Below are 13,697 nucleotides of genomic sequence, written 5' to 3' on the forward strand. Positions count from 1 at the left end.
CCAGCAAGCCACCAGACAACCATCAACCATCACACATGTTCTTTTAAAATAGTTGCGAATTATTAACAAATCCTCTATTTTCAGAAATTTTATTTATATATTTTTATTTTATTCTATTTTATAAATTATTATTTTTTTTAATTTTGATCAAGCTACTATGAATATTTGAATTGTTTAAACTATATACTTTTAATTGTATAAATTATTTAATTAATAAAATTTTAAACATTTATACTATTTAATTTTTCTAGATTTTAAAATAAGAGTAAATTAATAAATTTTTGAAAAATTCAGCGTCTAATAGTAATTTCTCTTTTAAAATGCCATAATTATTTTTTTAATAAAAAATTAAAAAAAAAATGAGTATAAAATTCAAATACCATGTGGCCTACTGAACAATTTAAATAAAATAGATATCCTAAACTTGTTAAATATTTTAAATTTTTTATTTGCCCATATTGAATAGTGTTAGAATTTATTGTTTAAATCTCAGTACTATCAAGTTCATTAATCCCTTACAACTTAAAGAGAAAAGATAGAATTTTAGAATTTTTAAATTTAATTTCTTCTAGCCTTTCATTATTATTAAACCAATTGATTAGTAGAATTTATGTATTAACCTAATTTTACTAATTTTTTATTTAAAAATAGATAATTTAATATGGATCTCTTCGGTTCAGTATATGCAATTATAAATTTTTTTTTTTATAATTACACATTTTGATTTTATAATTTTTATTATTTTTTTATATTCTAAAATTATTGTTATTTTTTATATTATAATAATATATAAATTGATTGTTATAATTTTATTTTATTTTATTTTATTTTAAAAAGATTTCTTAAAATATTTCTTAATACTTAATAAAATTTAATATTTTTAAAATTGTATAGTTAAAAAGCAAATAAAAAAAATTATTTTTTTAATATATGTGAACGGAGAGAGTATTCGTTTTATAATTTTTATTCATTTTGAATTTTCACTCGTATTAAGAAATATAATTTTTTATTAATTTTTTAATTATATTTATATTAAATATATTAATTTTAATTAAATATTAATAAATATTTTAAGAGATTTTTTAAAAATAAAATAAATAAAATAGATTAATTTATAGTTTAAAAAATAGATAATAATTTAAAAAAAATTAAAAAATAAAATATAAATAAAAATTATGAAACTAATGAAATATTTGTTTTAATATTAATAAAAAATTAAAAGCTTTCCATTAAAATGTGGTGACTTCAATTTTAATTTTATTTTATTATAAATGCATATTCAACACCAAGCTCACACGAACAGTTTTATTCGTTTACACCCTTATAAATATTAAGACAATTTTTTATAATTTGGCTTCAAAATTATTAATGTATGAAATAAAATAGTAAAGAAATAAATTTAAACATTTATTAAAATGTAATAATAAAATTAATTATCAATTTATTAATTGGTTTATCTAAAAAAAACTACTATTTAATTTAATGGATAGTAAATTGCGAAAAAAATTATTTAATAATTCAAATAAATATTAGAATCTGAGCTAGTGAATTTAGAAAACAAATATTATTTAATGAAATTAATTATTTAGTTTTCTATTTTAAAAAATATATTAATTACTCTGTAATTTTTTTATTTACTCCTTAATTCTCTAATTATTTTAGGTGTTAGTTTAAAATTTATTTAAAACCTATAATTTTAAAATAAAACTATATTATCAATTTTTTTAAAATCTTGAATTTTTTTTATAATGATAATTTATCTCATTTGAACATTTTGATTTAAATTAGACGAAAATATTAAAAAGTAGAGAAAATAAGAATATATAAAATAATTAATATATTTTTTATATAAAAAATTAAATAATTAAAGATATTAATTAATAAAATTTCCATCCACTTATAGCTTAATGATAAAAAAAATTAAAGATTTAAATATAACACGTTTTTTAATTAAAATAAAAAAGTATGAAAAACGAATCTACACGTCATAGTGATTAATTTAATAGGGATTTGATGAGGAGGAAGACAATTATGCTGACTTGTATAAACTTAGGCCAACAAGGCAACTACCTCCAATAATAATTAAAAAATAAAATATAAAATATAAAATAGACTAAATATAATATTACTAAATTATTACAAGTGATTGTTTTATTTAATTTTTAATAATAGTTAAATTTAAAATGAAAAATAAAATTTATTTTCACTTTAATTGTAATTTGATATTCTAGTCAAATTATTTATTATTACTATCCATGTGAGGTTTTAAAAAAATAGTTTATTTTAAAAATTTATATTAAAAAATAATTTATTTCAAAAAAATAAATTTATCTTATAAAAAGTTATTTTCTAAATTTTGAAAATTTTGTTAACTGTATATAAATTTATTAATTTTTTTATTTTCTAAATTACAACTAATAATGGACAATAAATGTAAAAAGTATGAAAAACACTTTTTAAAAAAATTATGAAAATATTTTTTGAAAACAAATTATTTTTTATAAATGAGTGAAGTCTAAAATACAATTTTTTTTAAATTTATTTTATAGTACATTATAATTATTTTTTTAAAAGAATGAAACCATATGAGGTTTTGAAATATATTTCAATGGCAAATTCTATAAAAAAATAATAATAATAAAAAGTGAGAAATCGTGGAAAATTGAGGTTCCCACGATGGATGCAAATGAAATGTTATAAAACTGAGAATGCCAAACATCAAACCGCCAACAACGGAGGATAGGTTGCATGCATGCATCCAACAATCCTACCTAAATTACCTACCAAAGCATCTAACTAACTTCGATCATAATAATAAAACTAATCAATCATTACAGAAAAATAATAATAATATATTAATAAAATTTAAAAAAATAAAAATATTAATCACTACTAAACTTCAGACAATTGAGTCTAACAAGCTTCAAGAAAAAAAAATTGAGCAAACTTAAATCCAGACCTAAAAACGCTATAAGAAAACCGCCTCAGATTAATTTAGGAATGGCCTTACATATTAGATAAACCCTAATGAATTCGGATCAATTTAGATTCGAATACCCATTAGCCTCCATATAAAAACAAAGCTCATAATAATAATAATAAGAATCGTATTCAAATAGTACTGAAAAAAATTAAATAATCGTTGTATATATATACAAATTGTTGAATATAGCAGAAAGATACTGGGTGGTAACACGCCCAATAAAAATAAGAGAAAATGGAAATATAAAGTTAAAATAACCAAAATTCACTTAATTTTAAATTCATTTTTAAATATTAAATATAATTTTCTTCGGTGGCTCATATCTAGTTTGTGTGAAAAATAAATTCAAATAAAATAAAATATATATATATAATAAAATTCAAATGCACTCAAATTGAATTCAAACTCAATAACTGTGAACTAAAATTTAATTTTTAATGCTTAACTCTTATGAATAAAAATATTTTTATATATTTTTCCAAATCAAAAGTATAATCCACGGTATTTTTAAATTTCACTTGGTCATTAGTCGATAAGATCGAATACTAAGAATTTAAAGTTCAATTGGATTATAATTGATATATTATTAAATAAATATTATCTAATTAATTGATAGTAATGATTTATTATAATTAAGATTTTAATACATTTATAATTACTAATATAAATTTAGTAATTTTATAATTAATTTTTTAAAACAATTAGATTTTAATAATTAAATAAATTTTGTATACTTTTTCTTATATAATAATAATAATAATAATAATCATAACAATGATGATAATAGGGATAAGATATTAATATAAAAAAATATTTTAATAACTCAAATTAACAAACAAGTATAATAAATTATGGTATTATTAATTATTCAATTATGTTGTGCATTCTGTGTGTAAGTGAAATAAAAAAATAAAAAAACTACAATGATAATATTTACTTGGTTCATCCTCATCATTAAAACTCATGTGTACTACTTAATTGATCTATCTTAATTTAAAAATAAATCTTTGCATGTTTTAGCAATTTATCAAATTCTTTAATCTGATATATAAGATTAAGTATCGGTGAATTTGATAAATATAACAACTAATGTAAATTGTAAGGAGATTGAATCGAATCGAATCGAACTAGATTAATTAATTCTGTTCGAAATAGATTTTGGACATTTTCGTGAGAGATCAAAAGGTGATTGAGGCGAGTGGCTGGCTGACAGAAAACTCAATAGGAGAGAAGAGGATCTCTGCAGTTTTACTCATCGAGAAACTGAGAGCGAGAGGGGTAAAGACGCGATGGCAAAGAGACGGGACACGATAGCATCGACGATGAGATCAAAGGCGACGACAACGAGATGAGACGCGAGAGAGAAAATCGCGAGCGACGAGGGTGAGGAGTGGGTGAGAAAGAGACGCGAGCAACAGGAGAAGACTGGCGACTGAAAACTGGCTGACTAGGTGGGTGAGAGAGTTGGGAATTGGTTGGGAGTGCGGTAGAAGTTTGAAGTTGAAATTGAAAAAATAATATGTTTTAACCTAATACAAAATGCAAAGTTTAGGGAGAATTTGGTGGATTCAGTTAAATCGGAATATTTTTTTTAAATTAAATCGAACTTAATGAAATTTAATTAATTTAATTTTAAAATTAATTAAATTATTAAATAAAATTAATTCAGTCGGTGTTTTTAATTCAAATTAAATAGTGTTAACCCTAAAATATAATATTTTATTATAATTTTATTCAAATTGTATAATCCCTTGATATTTTTTATTTTTTATACATTGATCCAATTTGACACATGGACTTATTTCTTACAAAATTGAACCTATAATCTAATTAACTAAATATTGTTATTGTAAATGAAAAAAAAATCCTTAATTTTACCATAAATTCCTTATTTTTTATATGGAAAAAAAAAGCTAACATGTCATGTTGAATCCATGAAGATTAAAAATTAGTAGCAGAGTAATATGTGGGGCTATATACACTTCCCCAAATTGAGTTTCAAAATTGGGTAGAATTATAACCAATTTTGAAAATCTGGTTATTGTTCTAAAATTTTAAAAATTAGATTAAATTGTCAAAACACATAAAATTTTATAGTTTTAATGCTAATAAAGATACTAGTATTTATAGAGTTAGTTATCTCAATTTTAATTTAATTAAAAATCTCATTTAATTTAAAAATTAAATAAATATGAGATTTACATTATTTAGAAAATATCTTCCACAATATTTATTCCATTCTAATTAGAAAAAAATGTCTCTCCTCATACTACTGAGATTTAGAGTTATAATTATTTTTTTTTAATACCATTCATTTTATAAAAAAAAATTAAATGAATAATTGTAAAGTTATACATAATTTTATTTTTTTTAAATAAATATTTTTTAAGTGAAAAAACTGAATTTTCAATAAGAAAATTAATAAAAAAAATTAATTAAATTAAATTATTATAAAAATTTTTGTTTCAAATATACTTACAAAATTTACCATACTTCAAATCCGAATGATATAATTAAAGTCTGATTTATTCTAAACTATTAAATCCGTTTCAAACCCAATCATTATCATCATAAAAATACCTCATTTAATTTTATATATTTTAATTTATAATTTATATAAAAATATATTTTTATTAATAATTTTTATTTTAAAATTAATATTTATACAAAATATTTAAATTAATTTTTAAATGAGAACTTATACAAAATTTGTAAGTATTATTATAAAATATATTTTATATTAAATTAATTATTTATATATTAAATTTGAATAATATATATTTTATTTATAAAATTTAAATTTGAATTCAAATTTATTACGATTATTAATTTTTAAAATTAATAATCATTAAGTGGGGGGAGTGAGTGAGTTTTTAAGTTTGAGTTTTCTATCTCTTGTGAGATATTTCCTTCTTGTGACAAGAAGAGAGAAAACCAACTCTGATTTGTAGAAGTACTCGGTTTTTGTGTATAAAAAAAATATATTTATAGTACTTTTTTAAAAAATAAACTATAATTTAGTCATCATATTTTAGTAAAATGTAAAATTTAGTTTTTAAAACAAAACTACTGATTGTATTAATAAAATTTCATCAAATAAAGAGAGATATCATCCCAAATAGAAAGACGATTATACTTAATAGATTCTCTAGCTAAAGTATGAGCAACTAGAATAGCATTGCGACGAATACATCTAACAAAAATATCAGTTCTAAAGTCCAACAAAGATTTATAATCATTTAAAATCAAACCCCTGCATAAGATAATTTGACAAATATGCTACTCAAGTGTCTGTCTAAACCCTTACATAAAATAATTTGGCAAATATGCTCCTCCTTATTTCTCATCTCTCGAGTATAAATCATTAAAGTCTCCCGAACAAAGTCACGGAAAAGAGTTTGTACAAGATAAAGTTCGAATAAGATTCCAAGATTGACGTCATCGTTGCGATTCCGGAAACCACCAGTAAACCTCAATTGAACATTACATTCCGAAACAACCAAATCAATAAAATTTGAAGAAAAGCCAACCCCAGAAACAGACACATAACTCTTCCACATTAACGAAAGGCCTCCTCCCAATCCTTGTCTATTGATTGAGAAGCAACCATCAAAATGTAAAAAATTACAAAAAAATTTCATACGAGAACTAAGAGTTTTTGTTTTCATCAAAAATAAAATGTCCGGCTTATAACTAGTAATCAAATCCTTTAATCCATTAACTGTCCGAGAATTGCCGAGTTCTCGGCAGTTCCAACACAGGACGATCATTACTTTCAGCTATCTCGACCTTTGACGGGATGGACCGCTTCACTGTTGCTTGTCAAATTAACATTCGTAGGGGTGTTGTTAGAGACATCTTGTTGAGAGAAAGGAAAACCTGTAACAATGTTATATTTAGTGTTTCTTGGCCTTTTTTTAGCATCTATCATTTATTCGGACTGCACTCTTCTCATCAAGCTCAAAATCCCCAACCAATTTAGCAAACGTCTCGTTATAATAACAGAAGGGAGGTCTTTAATCAGAACCCAAAAATCAGAATGAGTTAGAGGGATATGGAGAGGATTTTCATTACCTTGTATCTCCTTCCAAACAAGCAGAAATCGATTGTACAATCAAGGGGCCAATTCACTATATTTTCAAAATCAACATTATTAAAAAACCGAAACATATATCTTTTTACCTCTAATTCCACAATAGATACCTCTCTAAAGGATGCTATAAATTTGCCAAAGAGATATTCATATTCTGAAAATTATTTGGATTATATATGAAAAACATCCCTACCATACAGAAATCATAAGTGACAATCGGAATATTTTTGGAGCTTTTAATAGGGACAACAACATCTTCTTCTTCATCGATAGTCAATTGAAGCAAATCATCTTTTATGAAAAAAAGGAAAGAAGAAATTAGGTTTAAGGAAGAGAACAAATATCTTTTTACCTCTAATTCCATAATAGATACCCATCGAAAGGATGTCATAAATTTGCCAAGAGATATGCATATTCTAAAAATTGATTGGATTGTATGTGAAAAACATCCCTACCATACATAAATCATAAGTGACGATCAGAATATCTTTGGAGCTCTTAATAGGGACAACAATATCTTCTTCTTCATTGATAGTCAATTGACGCAGATCGTTTTTCATAAAAAATGAAAAAAAAAGAAATTAGGTTTAAAAAAGAGTAAAAGGTAAGAGTATGGAGGCACAAAAGGACCAAGAAACTTAGTTTTTATATTTTTAAAATTTTACAACTAAATTTTTTATATTTAAAAAAACTTATAATTTCATTCTTACCGTCAAAATTAAAGCAATTTATTGTTAAATTTATTTAACATAACAAAATGTACTCTAGTATATATTTTCATTTAAAATAATAAAATTCCTCAAATTTAATTAAATTTATAGGTGTAGTCTCTTAATTTAAATTTGGTATTTTTTAATTTATTTTAATATTATTATAAATTTAACCGTAAATATTTTACTATTTATAAATAAGAATTATAATTTTACAAGTTGATAAAATATTTATTTACAAATATGCCCTTATGCTTTTCTAAATTATTCTGAAATATTTTAATAATTTACAAATAAGTACCAAGAATTTTACAAACTGATCCTAAATAATATATATTTACAAGTAAGTCCTTATATTTTATAAATTAATTCTACAAAATTTAATTATTAACAAGCAATTTCTATAATTTTACAAATTAATCCTCATATTATAACTATTTATGAATAAGACTGCAAATTGATCCATATATTTTACAAATTAATTACTACATCTTTTAATTATTTACAAATAATCCTTATAATTTTACAAACTAATCTTATATATTATAATTATTTACAAACAAAATCTTATATTGGACACATGTTCATACAATGCTAAAGGATCTTAAAAAAATAATCATAATATTTAAGGGATCAATTTATAAAATATAATGGCTATTTATAAATAACTATAATATTTAGGGGTAAATTTGAAAAATTGTAAAGATGTATTCTTAAATATTTATAATATTTAATTTTTAATAAAAATTTCTGAGCTTATTTGTGAATAATATAATTGATGTGGCTGAAATGGAGTTGAGCTGTAATTGATCAATCTATATAAAAAAAAAAAATAAAGACATGAGGTGGTTGGCACCTACGGCAATCACTCCGACGCTCAAGTAAGTAAATTGGCAAAATGGACGAATGTAATAAATTGCTTAGAACTTAGAATGGTTGTGTAAGAATGCATATTTTGATCTCTATGCACATTGATTTTTATACTGTAAGAAGGTGGAGTTGGTTATCAAATCTCCTGAAAATTCAACTGGCACCAATTAGTAGATAAAGATCCCGTGATTATAGGTATAATGGAGCTCTGTTGGATTGTGTCCACTAATGATAACTTTCCGTGAAGTTTCGTCCTATTTAAGAGAGGGTAGGTTTTGTGAAGAACCGAGCGCTACAGTGTCCGAATTTTTCTTTCTATGGGTGGGACTGCATATACCTTTGCCACATAGCTCTGTCTTATAATGACAGCTCATGATTTATTTTGGGTGATTATTATGTCGCATCAGAGGTTCCCAACTGGTTTTCGATTCTTTATATTCGAAAATTATAATTGTCTTCACGATCTTGGATACGTGGCATATCTGGATTGACTTTCTATACTCGTGTCGCTTCTTCTGTTCTTAGTCATAAATGATGATTGCTTTGTTTCTCGAACCGCATTCAAAATCTATCATCGAAATCATAATATAAAAAATCCTTCTTCTCCTTCGATTCACACTTTTGCTCACAACTTATCTCTATACTTTAAAAAAGACTCGATCACTCAACTTTTTATTCCCACTTTTCTTTATTCAAGGTAATTCCTAATCATGCTTTCTCACATAAAAATGAATAGGAACTCTTCCTCTTCTTCCTCTTCCTCTTTCTCTGGTGGAAGTCCAACCTCAAACTCCTCCTCCGGTAGCCTTATTTGCACTTCTACTCCCATCGTCTTGCTGAGAGTGGTCCACGACAACGAAAGCATCCTGATGAATGAAATTCCTTCTGTGCTAACCAAGAAGGATGTAGACTGCCTTCACGATTACTACCAAATCTCTCGAGAGATCTTCCAGGTTTACGCCTACAACTCGCGTGTTCGAGTGGACAATCAAATTCCTGCGAAAGACACAATAATCATTTACGAAGAGCAACTGAAGGCAAATCTTCGGTTTCCTATGGATTTGTTCTTTGCTGAAGTCCTCTGTTTTCACAAGCTTGTAGTCACCCAACTACATCTCAACAGTTAGAGGATTCTAGTGGCTTTCTGTTTCCTCTGCTTCAATAACAATATCGAGTCGAGTATTGCGTTGTTCTCTCAACTGTACCAGCTAGGTACCGAGAAGAATGAAGAATTTTAGTTCTTTAGTGGGATACCTTCTTCCCTCAAACGTTAGAAGAATAAATTCTTCATCCTGCATCACACGGTATTCAAGGATTTTGGCAGGCTCTAGCCTGACTGAAATGCATATGTAGAGCTTCGAAAAAATGGGATCCAACCACAACGGGATGAGGAAGAGTCTTTGGACCTCCTCTAGATGATGGCCTAAACACAGGATTGATATCACTGTGGTAGTGAGGAATGCCATTTTGTCCTGGCAGAGCCATATTCAGGCGGACCAAGCTTGGACTCCTCACCTGCCTCGCCTTCTAAACCTTTAGGAAAACATATCCCATGCTAGTGAGCAGGGTATTTTTCTTTCTAACTCCTCTCACTTTTAAAACTGCCTTACTTACTCACCTTTTATTCTATCTAGATATGGTCAAAACAAGGAACAAATTTGCTGAGGCGGCACACGCTACCTGTAAGGGCAAAGTTATTGCTGGAACCACCAGTCTACCTCTAAAATGAGCTCGCCGGGCAGAGGAGATTATCATGCTTCCTTCTCTCCCTCCTCCACCTGCAACCGAGGATACCACCTCTACTTAGCCTGAGTTTTCTTTATAGGGCCGTCCTATAGCAGTCCTTGTTAAAGCTGATCCTCAACAGGAAAAGGCTAGTGCTGGAGCCGTATGGCCTCGAGGCATCTAACATTTAGCCTTGGTGCTAACTCGGGCGACCTCCTTTCTCGAGGAGCCTCACCTATCAGTCCTCATTGTAAAGATTGCTCTGAGGCCTGGGAACCTTCATTGCTTGAATGAGGTTGAGACAGACGAACTCTATGACAATATCATCCATTCCGCAATGGAGAGTACCCTCTGTGCTTACATGGCCAAGAAGCGTAACAAAGCTCTAAGGCAAGACTTCAAGGCAAAGGAGACAGAAAAAAGTCTCCTATAGGAGGAATGCTCGAGACTAAAGGCTCGGGTTAAAAAGGTAGAGAACATTATAAAGGAGACACTAGAGTCCATTGATAAACTCCAGACAGACCTGGACGAGGCTAACACTTCAAAGTCCGCCCTTGAGAATCAAGCAAAAGTTGCCAAGGACCGAATGGCCATACTTCAGTTCCAAGTCCAGGAGCTTTAGGCTCAGGCGCAGGAGAATCAGACCACCTCTGTAATGACCCGAAAATTGAACCGCTGCCAGCGCTAGGATCCAGGTCGGCTTAAGGCCGCCGGGACCCGTAGCAAGCCTGACATGCAACCTGTAAACCTGTTTAATCCCATACATGATCAACAACATACATAAAAATTAAAACTTTTCCTTTCATTCATACACCAAACTCAACCTGTGCATGCACAAAACATAATCATAATCATAACCATGACCCCTCTGTGGGATCTCATCAATGCCCCAATGGGCGATACAACATATGTTGAGTTGGTTTACATAAACATCATAAAAGATCTAGGATCATGTATTAAAAGGGATACCTTACACATAGGTCAAGCACAACCTCTAATCCTCAATATCATTACATTACATAACTATTCATAATTTTACAATTTATCATGTCCACATTCTATCTATTACATACAAATGACTTCATTACTCTTGCTGACCTCCTGGTCTACCATGTACCTGCAAACCTGGGGGATTAGGGAGAGGGGTGAGCTACTAGAGCCCAGTGAGCAGAATAATAAAACATTTAAAACATATGATAACGTGGAATGCATCACATCATAATCATATCACATCAAGGATGAAGTTGTCACCAATAGCCCTCTACATAGTCCAACTGTGCCAGAACGTAGAATGGGTCCTGGTCTTTCTCTTACATGGCATAACATAACATTCCAATGTGCCAGAACGTAGAATGGGTCCTGGTCTTTCTCTTACATAGTGCCAGCAAACGTAGAATGGGTCCCACTGGTCTTACATTCCGTACCGTACCTATCACATCGTCACATCATAGATCGAGGGCTATGGATCATCCAACATTCATCCACAAGCAACAACAGTAGAGTATGCAATGCAACATATTCGTGAATTCTAATGCAACCACCTAGTATATCTCATGGCATTAATGATGCGTGAATCATGCTAAAATGTCCATTTATTTGCTTTAAAAACGTAATGAATTATTCCACTCACCTCTGGGTAGCTCTGACCAGACACTGGAGCAGCTGACTCACTGCTGGGGTCCTCGGTTCCTCGGGTCCGAACCTACACAGGTGGACTCAAATGAGGGACCAAACATACATGAACATAACTCTAAACTACTCCCCAAAAACCCCCTAGAACATCATGAAACAACCATAGAAAAACATGCAAAGGAAGGCTGGACAGGGCACTTTCGGTGGCAGGTTCGGCGGCCGAAAGTCCCTCTAGAGCCGAAAGTCAGGCAGGTTCGGCGGCCGAAACTCCCAGACAGAGACGAAACTCATGCATGTTCGGCAGCACTTTCGGCGGCTGAAACTGCCCTCCAGAGACGAAAGTCCTCTTTCGGGGGCAGGCTTCGGCAGCCGAAAGGCTAGCCTCCCAGGCAGGTTCGGCGGCCAAAAGTCCTTTGGCTGCCGAACCTGGTTTCTGCCAAAGGGAAGAAACTTGGTTCCTCATGCACATTTGCCTCCCCAAAACCATTCCAACATGCATTTTTCCTAATCTACAACATACATACTCAAGCATACAAGTTCCTAGGGGCTTCAAACTATCATAAACCCCATCTACAACACATCAAACATCCACATTGTCCAAAAACATAACATAAACCCATAAACCTAACCATAAGCTAAACATGCATTCTACCCCATAGATCTACTTAAAACTTGCTTAAAACATGCAACAAGCTCAAGATCGGCCCTTACCTCTTGAAGATCGAGAGGAGAACGACCCTAGCTCGGAAAATGGGAGAGAGAGAGTTCCTTGAACCTCCAAGCTCCAAAACTTGCTCAAATGCTCAAAATCTTCAAAACAAGGGTAAAACTAATGAAAATCGAGAAAGATTTGAAGGAAGGAACTCAAAACTGGCGAGGGATGGCGGAGAGCTCACCTTGGCCGAAAATGGGGAGAAAAGCTCGCCCGTTTTCGGCTAAGGGACCCCTTTATAAGTGGCTGGCCAGGCCACGTTCGGGAGCCGAAAGTGCCTCCGCATGCATGCCATGTTCGGCGGCCGAACATAAGGTTCGGCGGCCGAACCTGGTTTCCCTCACTTATGCTTTCGGGGGCCTAAGGCACACCTGAAACGCATGCATGTTCGGCGGCCGAACCTGAGTTTTCCTCGAAGGTTGTTTTCATGCAAAAACTCATTTCTTTCTTGATTAAAAACATAAAACACATTAAAACATTTTATACAAACATGATTTTACCCTTCTAGAGGTCTCCGACACCCGAGATTCCACCGGACGGTAGGAATTCCGGTACCGGAGTCTACCGAGTATTACATTCTCGCCCCCCTTAAGAACATTCGTCCTCGAATGTTCCTCAACTAATACATGCAAGGCATACAACATAACATACACATAAAACACATAAGAGACTAACCTTAGAAAAGATAAGGGTATTGCTGGAGCATGGACTCCCGTGTCTCCCAAGTGCATTCTTCCAAATTGTGGTGGTTCCACAGGACTTTCACCATCGAGATTTCCTTGTTTCTCAGCTTCCTGATCTGGGTGTCTATGATCCGTACTGGCTGCTCAACATAAGTGAGATCTTCTTGGATCTCCACATCAGGCTCACTAAGAACCTTGCCCGGATCTGACACAAACTTCCTCAACATGGAAACATGGAAAACCGGATGGATTCTTTCCATTGAAGCAGGTAAATCCAGCTTTTACGATA

This window comes from Manihot esculenta, chromosome 9 (genome assembly GCF_001659605.2).
Source record: "Manihot esculenta cultivar AM560-2 chromosome 9, M.esculenta_v8, whole genome shotgun sequence".
Lineage (NCBI taxonomy): Eukaryota > Viridiplantae > Streptophyta > Magnoliopsida > Malpighiales > Euphorbiaceae > Manihot > Manihot esculenta.